General features: G+C 40.0%; 1 protein-coding gene across 1 annotated transcript in view; it reads left to right on the forward strand.

The window, feature by feature from the left end:
• LOC142818212 (uncharacterized) overlaps positions 1 to 8,961 on the forward strand; it is a 56,741-nt gene that overhangs the window by 20,014 nt on the left and 27,766 nt on the right. The window lies entirely within an intron of this gene.

Raw genomic sequence — 8,961 nt, forward strand, 5'->3', positions numbered from 1 at the left:
CTACGTCTACACTGGCATGATTTTCCGAAAATGCTTTTAACGGAAAAGTTTTCCGTTAAAAGCATTTTCGGAAAAATCGCATCTAGATTGGCAGGATGCTTTTCCGCAAAAGCACTTTTTGAGGAAAAGCATCCTGGCCCATTTAGATGCGGTTTTCCGCAAAAAAGCCCCGATCGCCATTTTCGCCATCGGGGCTTTTTTGCGGAAAACAGTACTGTGCTGTCTACACTGGCCCTTTTGCGCAAAAGTCTTTCGGAAAAAGACTTTTGCCCGAACGGAAGCAGCATAGTATTTCCGGATAGGAACTGATGATTTTACATGAGATTGTCAGTGCTTTTCTGGAAATTCAAGCGGCCAGTGTAGACAGCTGGCAAGTTTTTCCTCAAAATCAGATGATTTTGCGGAAAAACTTTCCAGTCTAGACACAGCCCAAATGTATTTCTGTATTGCTGTGTGGGCCCCACCCTTTGGGGCCTTTGTGGAAGAAAACATTGTCTTCACTCTGAGTTTGTAAGCAACAAGTAGCCAGAGGCAGTTTTATTACGAGCTGCAGCAAGGGAAAAACTGGTTCGGACAGGGGGGGGAAGCCCCCCCCCCTCTGAGGCAGATCTTCAAATACAAGCAATTATGAAGCAGTTTATATACTGTTTATTAGATATAATAACAATAACAATTAGTCTCCTCATTACAAACACTAATGGCTAACGGTTATTTAGTTCCACTCAGATGCTCTTTATCTCAAGGTCCTTGCTAGAGTCAGCGTTCTATCCTTATCTCCGTATGGAGGCGAGAGGCAAAGGCAGCGTCCAATTACAGATCTCGCGTTGTCAGGCCATAGACTTAGCCTGACTCTTGCTCTCTTGTTAACAAGACCAAGATGGCTGCACACAAATTCTCTTATTCTTTTTTCCTGCTTCCACAATCCCCCCTTTTGTGCTTATAGCACAACTACTTTTCTAAACTTTTATTTTTATTAAACATTACATAATTAGTACAAACTTAAAAGCTATTTTTATTACTACGTCTTTTACAATAACAATTAAATATGAAACTTTTAATAAGCAAAAGCAATATAATCATTACTATTTCTAATATAATTCTATGATGGGGCTGTTCTATAATTTTAGTAACATAACACAACATATTATAATTAGTAACTAAATTAGGCAGGGCAGGTACATGCTAATGGTACCGGTCTATAAGCACAGAATCAAGATCAAAGGGAGAAACTTAAACTACTTTCACAAGTTTCTCCTTGGCAATATACAATACTTCACTTCTTTCACTAGGGTCAGTTCTTAATGTCTTTTTGTAGTCAGAAATCTTTGGGCTTTGACGGGGTTAGAGGAGCGGACTTTTCTTCTTTTTTTTTCTTGAAACAGTCATGGTTCAGCATCATGCAGGGGAGAGGTTACTAGCACATCGCTTTGTAATATTTTGGTTCTTCTGGTGTCTAGCAGGTAGGAAAGCAGGACTAGAAGAGAGAGGCTTATCAGCATCGGGGTAGGATCATTTCGAGATGGAGGGATCTTTTTGCAGTGAGAAGCATTGGCTAACAATCAGTTCTTGGCACATCACAGCGGTGTTGGTGGCTAGCAAAACTTGGTAAAGGTCTTTTTAGAGCGGTCTTTCGCTGATGGACATAAGAGTCTTCATCTTCTGAGCTAAAAGCTAGCTAGCTCTTTTGGAACGAAGGTTATTTCTTAGGAATAAAGCAAACTATAAAAACAATCTTGCGTGGTTGTTTAGTTGTTTGGTACTAGCTTTATCAAAGTGAGGCTTTTTTGGAATGTGGTTGCTAGGGGAACTAGTGTCACAGCAACTGCTGTAGCGCATGCTTCTCAGGCTAACTTAATGATTTGAGTTTGTCAGTTCTCAGCAAGATACCATGGATTGCTTCAGTTTACTCTTATAGTTCTTTTCTCTTGACTTTGGGGTTCTCTTTAACCCACTAGGTTAAATACAATTTAAGGGGTTTTAATTTACTCTGGAAGTATGAGTACAGCACTAGCACTGTTATAAATGTTATAATCGAAACTTCTTACATAATTTGACAAACACTATTCAACTCTGTCTTTAAGATATTTCATCACTTTACTGGCGCTGCTTATGATAATAGACTTGACTTTTACTGCTTGGTCGAGTGCTGCAGAGGTAGGTGTTTGGCATGGTCTACGGTGTTTCTTTATCTGTGTGTACTTCAGACGGCTAGCTTCGATATATCTTTGGGCATTGGCTACTAACTTTTCGATCTTCGCTTGCAGGGCTAGTAAACCCTCTAGGTACTTACTTCTGCTGTGCTACTTAGAATCTCATGTTAGGTTACTCATCACTGCTGAAGTGCGATAGAGCCGCATTCCATCAACTGTCAGGATCATCTGGCGAGGGGCTGTTATGCACACAGACGGATACGTAGAGGGGCAGGATGGAGTGATCTGTTTAGGTAGTCAAACACCAGTAGGTACTGTTTATTTGGACTAGCTCGATGTTTTTGTTTCTCTGAGACAACCACATCAAACCTAGGCAGATTCGTCATGATGTTAAATGGGCAGGTACATAAAAATTCTTTATCAAAGTGGGTGCAACAATCTCTGGGTATAGGAAGGCTCCCACACCTTCAGAATAAGCAATGCTTTCGACTCTATCTATATGCTCTTGCTTTGGTACAGGCAGGGAGGTTACTATTCTGATCTGAGTGAGGAATTTTCAGAGGTGCTAAAAACAAAAGGTTATACTACGCTCTGTCTAGGTGGGCTTTTGGGTCTTTATGGATTCTCTACTTCTTTACTCTCATGGGTAGGCACAGGGGAGATGGGGACTCACTACTATAAGGGCTGGGTGGTTAACGCTATCTTATTCTTCAATACTGGCTTTCTAATACTTTTAATTTAGTTTTATTAATTAACAATCTAATTAATCTCTGGTCCAAATATCTGGTTAGGTCTAGTGAAGTGGACACAGAGCTGGACAGATCTTTCAAACTATTCAGGATCAATCGGTTGGCTTGGCTGGTGTCTAGGCTTTTACGGGCATTGGATATTACTGCATCTACTAGTTTGGATTTTCATACAATTTCTGGGCTCTGACATAAGTGTTGCTGACAGAGTTTCTAGCCTTAAACTAATCTGTGATGGTATTTGCTAAGCTTTTTCGTTGCTTAATCAGGCACTTGCTAATTTGATTAGCCAGTCTAGCACACAGCTGGTCTATACTAGTGTGGAACATCACTAAGGTAAGGACTAGTGACAGTTGTCCTGGTTCTGGGACAGGGGTCTGTTCAGGGCATGATGCACAATTGGGAGGCTCTATTTTGTCTTTAATGACTTGGTTAATAATATCTAAATGAGGGCAAGTTAGCAATGGCTATTGTTTAACAAATGACAGCCATGCTTTAGGGGTTACTTTTGTCTGGGCTTTTGTATTTAACCTAGTGGGTTAAAGAGAACCCCGAAGCCAAGAGAAAAGAACTATAAGAGTAAACTGAAGCAATCCATGGTATCTTGCTGAGAACTGACAAACTCAAATCAGTAAGTGGTAAGCTTTCGTGGGAGTCAGTAGGTCTAACTTCAGTGGCTTGATGTTAGTGTTTAGCTTCTTTTTCACAATATTCTATACAAACTTTAACTCAGAGGACTGTGTATTCTTTGTCTTCGTAGTGTTCATGTTGTTACAATAAACAAAATCATTATGTGTGAAGGAGGGGCAGTTCCATTGCTGTTAGCGTGTATTTGTTCTATGTATGTGACTTGAAGGAGGTTACATTGACTAGAGTCACTGTTTCTCTTATAGGACTAAGCATGGTTCACAGATGTTTAATTGTTAACTTATGCAATTTTATAATTCTTGAGGCTTTTTAAGGCATTAGGCATTAATGAGTAGCAGGGCAAATAGCTGTTATTGCAATGGTGAGGTTACTAGTTTCTTCATTGTTGTGGGCATCTTTACTTAAATATGCTGATGTCTCACTTGCTCGTGTTGTTACTTATAGATTTCTTATTATCTCTTGTTACCAGATTTGCCCAATACTCTGGGGTATGCTCATTTATCAGGGTTACCCTCATGGGACTGGGGGAAGGTTAACAATTCTATCAGTGTGCTGTTGGTGCTTACTTGTGCTCTCATATGGAGCTGAATTCTCCCTGCTGCCAATTCCCCCTCCCACTGGAGCTCTCCTGCAGGAACTAGGTTCCTCAGGATGGGGTTCTTACCACCTTGGCAACACACACAGACACTCACACCCACTAATCAGAGCACATCTGAGAGGACTGGGTACTCAGCACTCACAAGCTGACCCCCTCATATGTCCCTGGACTCACCTGGCTGGGTTTCACAGCAATGTCACACTGCACCCTCATGTGCCTTTGGACTCCGTGGGCTGGATTAAACAGCACTTTAAGCTGCCATCCTCATAAGCCCCCAGGTTCAGCACCCCCTATCCCCACTGTCACACCACAGTCATTCACTGGTAAACCACACGATGAGCAAACCCCACAGGATTTTGGGCACTACAGGGATCTTTTGCTTGGGTACAAGAAGCGTTGTTGCAGAGCGAATGGGGAAGCCAAAACACCGCCCCTTAAGGAAGAGTGAGCAAAAGAGAAAGAAAGAGAGAGAAGCAACCAGCTTAACAATGAAAGTGATTTATTTCTGAGTAGTGAATAGATATCAAACAGTTACAATATTAAATCTAACAATTACAATATTAAATAACCGTATAACAGTTTACATAGGGCAGGGTCAGGAGGCTATGCTTAGAGAGATAGTTGATGAGAGAGAGAGAGACCTCACCACTCCATGGAGCTTGCACTGATCGGGGTTCCCAGATGGTGATGGTAGCCGGGGGGGTCCAGAGGGTAGGAGACAAGCAGAACAGAGCCCCCAGCATGATCAGACAGGAGATGAAGAAGTCTCAATGGAACTGATGCAGTTTAAGTCCAGGTATCAGAACAGTTTTCTTGGGGCAAGGATAGGAGTTTTATAGAGATAGTTCAAAGAGAAAGAGGAGAGACAATGGAGACTGATCATCCCTGGTTATGGGGGATGTTCCTTGAACGAGCTCACAATGCAACTAGGCAGTTTCAGTATTTTAGATGTCAATAGGATCGTTACTAGAATTGGTCTGATAATGACTAATTTGGGTGTGAGCAGGCCTCGGTTCATTAGCATCTGGAGCAAGGATTTCCCATCAGGCAGTGCTTCTCTGCTTTCGGTGTCCCATAGTTCAGTGCGGTTCCTGGCTTGGAAGAGCTGCTCTCCATTCTGTATGCTAATGAGATGTCCCTCTGTTCCATCTTTAATGTAAATGAGGCTGGGGTGTTTCCTTAGTTGTATCACCCTGGTCTGAAGCAGTTTAGCTGTGTCTTCCCCGGCCTTTTCTTTGCTTTGTCTTTGATTCTAGCAGAGGCCTGAGGGAGGGGGATGGTTTTCCATGAATGTCACTCCCTGACTCCCCAAGAGCACAAGGCTGACAGGTGACCATGTTCTGGTTCCCCAAGAATCACAGAGCTGGTGGGTAACACTCTGGCTAAACTACTTTATGGTTGGTGTGCAAATTTACAGAAGCTAAATATTTCATTTGTGTAGCTATTAAAGCAAAACTAATCTGGTGGGGGAGAGGGCTGGTACTTTACTCTTAGTCTTTCTGTTCACGTGATGCACTCTTTGCTTCTTTTCAGTTCTTTTTTTGTTCACTTGTGGAGACATTGTTAACATTCTCTTAGCTTAAACAATTTCTAAACTATTATCTTTTCACTGAATTTTAAAGTTTCTAATTGACTAAGTTTAGAGTTGCTAATTGATTGGGCTTAATTATTAATTTTGTTGGTTTAAATTAATGCTTCTGCTTTACTCAAATTATCTTTTCATTAAAACAATATCTTACACACAACAATATTTGCAATGCGTATTACAATTAAGACACACAAGACAAACTTGGACAGAACACAAACTTATTATGTCATGACACAGAACTATGTTTTGTTGTTGTTGTTGTTGTTTGTTGTTTTTCTTCAGCTGCACTAGCGCTTTCTGATGATCTGAAAGACAAAAAAACATTTCTACTTTCGTCGGGGTGGTCTATTATAACTTAAAATACTGCTTAAGATCTGTTAGGGGAACTTGTTACAGCTAGTTCCTTACTATTTCTATGGGCGAGTGAGCTACAACTTTACAAGAACAAGGGCGCTTTATCGGTACTCGTGACTTTCTACTCGAATTACTTCTAGAGTTGCTAGCTCTCCCCAACAGTGGCATGCTTCAGTTTCTTTCTTGTACTACAGCTCAGGCTTAATGTGTGAAGCTATAATGCTTTTCTTTAGCACAAGGTGTTGGCTAGTTACTGTTCTAGCAAGCAAAAAGCTTTTCTTTTCTTTAAAAGAATCATACACAGTGTTACTTATTAAGACTATTATTATTTGATAGGATAACGAGCCTTGTGGATAAGGGAGAAGCGGTGGATGTCATATACCTAGACTTTAGTAAGGCATTTGATACAGTCTCGCATGATATTCTTATTGATAAACTAGGCAAATATAACTTAGATAGGGCCACGATAAGGTGGGTGCATAATTGGCTGGATAACCGTAGTCAGAGAGTTGTTGTTAACGGTGCTAAATCCTGCTGGAAAGGGATAACAAGTGGAGTTCCGCAAGGGTCTGTTTTGGGACTCGTACTGTTCAATATCTTCATCAATGATGTAGACATTGGGATAGAGAGTATGCTTATTAAGTTTGCAGATGATACCAAACTGGGTGGGGTTGCAACTTCTTTGGAGGATAGGGACATAATTCAAAATGACCTTAGCAAGTTAGAGAAATGGTCAGAGGTAAACAGGATGAGGTTTAATAAAGAGAAATGCAAAGTGCTCCACTTAGGAAGGAACAATCAGTTCCATACATACAAGATGGGAAGCGACTGTCTAGGAAGGAGCATGGCGGAAAGGGATCTAGGGGTCATAGTGGACCACAAGTTGAATATGAGTCAACAGTGTGACGCTGTTGCAAAAAAAGCAAATATGATTCTAGATTGTATCAACACGTGTGTTGTAAGCAAAACTCGTGAAGTCATTCTGCCGCTCTACTCTGCACTAGTTAGGCCTCAGCTGGAGTACTGTGTCCAGTTCTGGGCATCACATTTCAAGAAAGATGTGGAGAAACTGGAAAGGGTACAGAGAAGAGCGACAAGAATGATTAAAGGTTTAGAGAACATGACCTATGAAGCCAGGCTTCATGAACTGGGCTTGTTTAGTTTGGAAAAAAGAAGATTAAGGGGGGACATGATAGCGGTTTTCAAATATCTAAAAGGGTGTCGCAAGGAGGAAGGAGAAAATTTGTTCCTCTTGGTTTCTGAGGACAGGACAAGGAGTAATGGGCTTAAAGTGCAGCAGGGGAGGTTTAGATTGGACATTAGGAAAAAATTCCTAACTGTCAGGTTGGTCAAATATTGGAATAAATTGCCAAGAGAGGTGGTGGAATCTCCCTCTCTGGAGATATTTAAGAACAGGTTAGATAGAAATCTGTCAGGGATGGTGTAGACGGAGCTTGGTCCTGCCTTGAGGGTGGGGGGCTGGACTCGATGACCTCTTGAGATCCCTTCCAGTCCTATTATTCTATGATTCTATGATTCTATGACTATAGTAATAATAATATTGACATTACATTTTGTTAAATGGGCGCTTATAAATATTTTGTTTGTATTTGGACAATTTACTTGAGGGGACAGGTGTTTTATATTTTTTTGAAATAGCCAGGCAGCTTGTATTCACATATAATGTTGGATTTGAAAGTAAGCTAAAAGTGTTATTAACTCAGCTTTGAACAGAGACACAGGGAAGTTTCAGGGCTTGGATTCTTAAAACAATTATTTGTTTTCTTAAAGAGTAAATTTAACTTTAAGGATTGAATGTATAGATTTCATTCTTTTATACAGTTAACTAGTTAAGTGTCAATAGAATTCTTTATTTTCTTTTTGCAGATTTAACAAAAGTGTCTGTAGCTAAATAGTTAAATTTGATTGTTTCTTTGCTTGGATTATTGAAAGAGGCTGCAAGGAACAAGGAGTCACTTTTTAAAGCAGGTTTCTTTTTATAAATTACAACAATCGCTTAATTCTTTCTACACTCTTACAGAGTCTATTTTTCACTTTCACATACTTTCAAATCACTTGCTTCGTCTTTCTAAAGAAAACGTTTCTCATTCTTATTAATTGAACTTTCTAATGACTGTATTCTTACTTTATTCTTTTTACTATGCTTATAGGGCTCTAAACTTTTTGTTTTTTTTTCACATGCTTTTTCTTTCTTATGATCTGTCTTGATTCTTGCTAAATGACTTTTTTTTCAATGACACAGGTTTGTCTAGTATTAATGTGGTAAGGAGGGTGGGCTTTCTTATTAGCTTCTACACTTCTTAATTCTTTTCAATAGGTAAATTTAAATATGTATTATTGCAGTCAGCTATTACTAATTTTAAACTTCTCAGTATAGGGTTTTCATAACATCTATGCTGCAGCAGTTGATCTATGCTGCTGACTCTGGGGTGGATCACTCGACCATGCTCTGTAAGGAGATTTATGTTGCAGAATGTGTCTTTTTGTTAGGGCAGATTTAGCTTCTAGTGATTACATCTTCAAATTCAATTCTCTTTAGTTGGCTTTTAGGGTGGCTTTTAGGTTACGTCTTCTTACGCTTTTAAGCTAATTATAACAGTGTGTGAGGGAAAGGTTTTAACGGTTTGGTTTTTTTTTTTGGACGGCCCCCACTTGTGCGTTGTGAAACATCTTTGGGTTGCTTGCGATTCTAGCTAGAGAGGCTGTAGTTATCTGTTTGCTAACAAGGGCTTGAGAATCTCTTTAAGTTGCTTGGCAGCCCTTTTCTACTCTTGCGTTGTGTTCTGTGTATATGTTTCTAACTAAAATGCTAATATGGCTTGATGGTCGTCAGGCATTTTTTCTTTGAGAATTTGG

This window comes from Pelodiscus sinensis, chromosome 19, assembly GCF_052426305.1.
Source record: "Pelodiscus sinensis isolate ZL-2025 chromosome 19, ASM5242630v1, whole genome shotgun sequence".
NCBI classification, from domain to species: Eukaryota; Metazoa; Chordata; order Testudines; family Trionychidae; genus Pelodiscus; species Pelodiscus sinensis.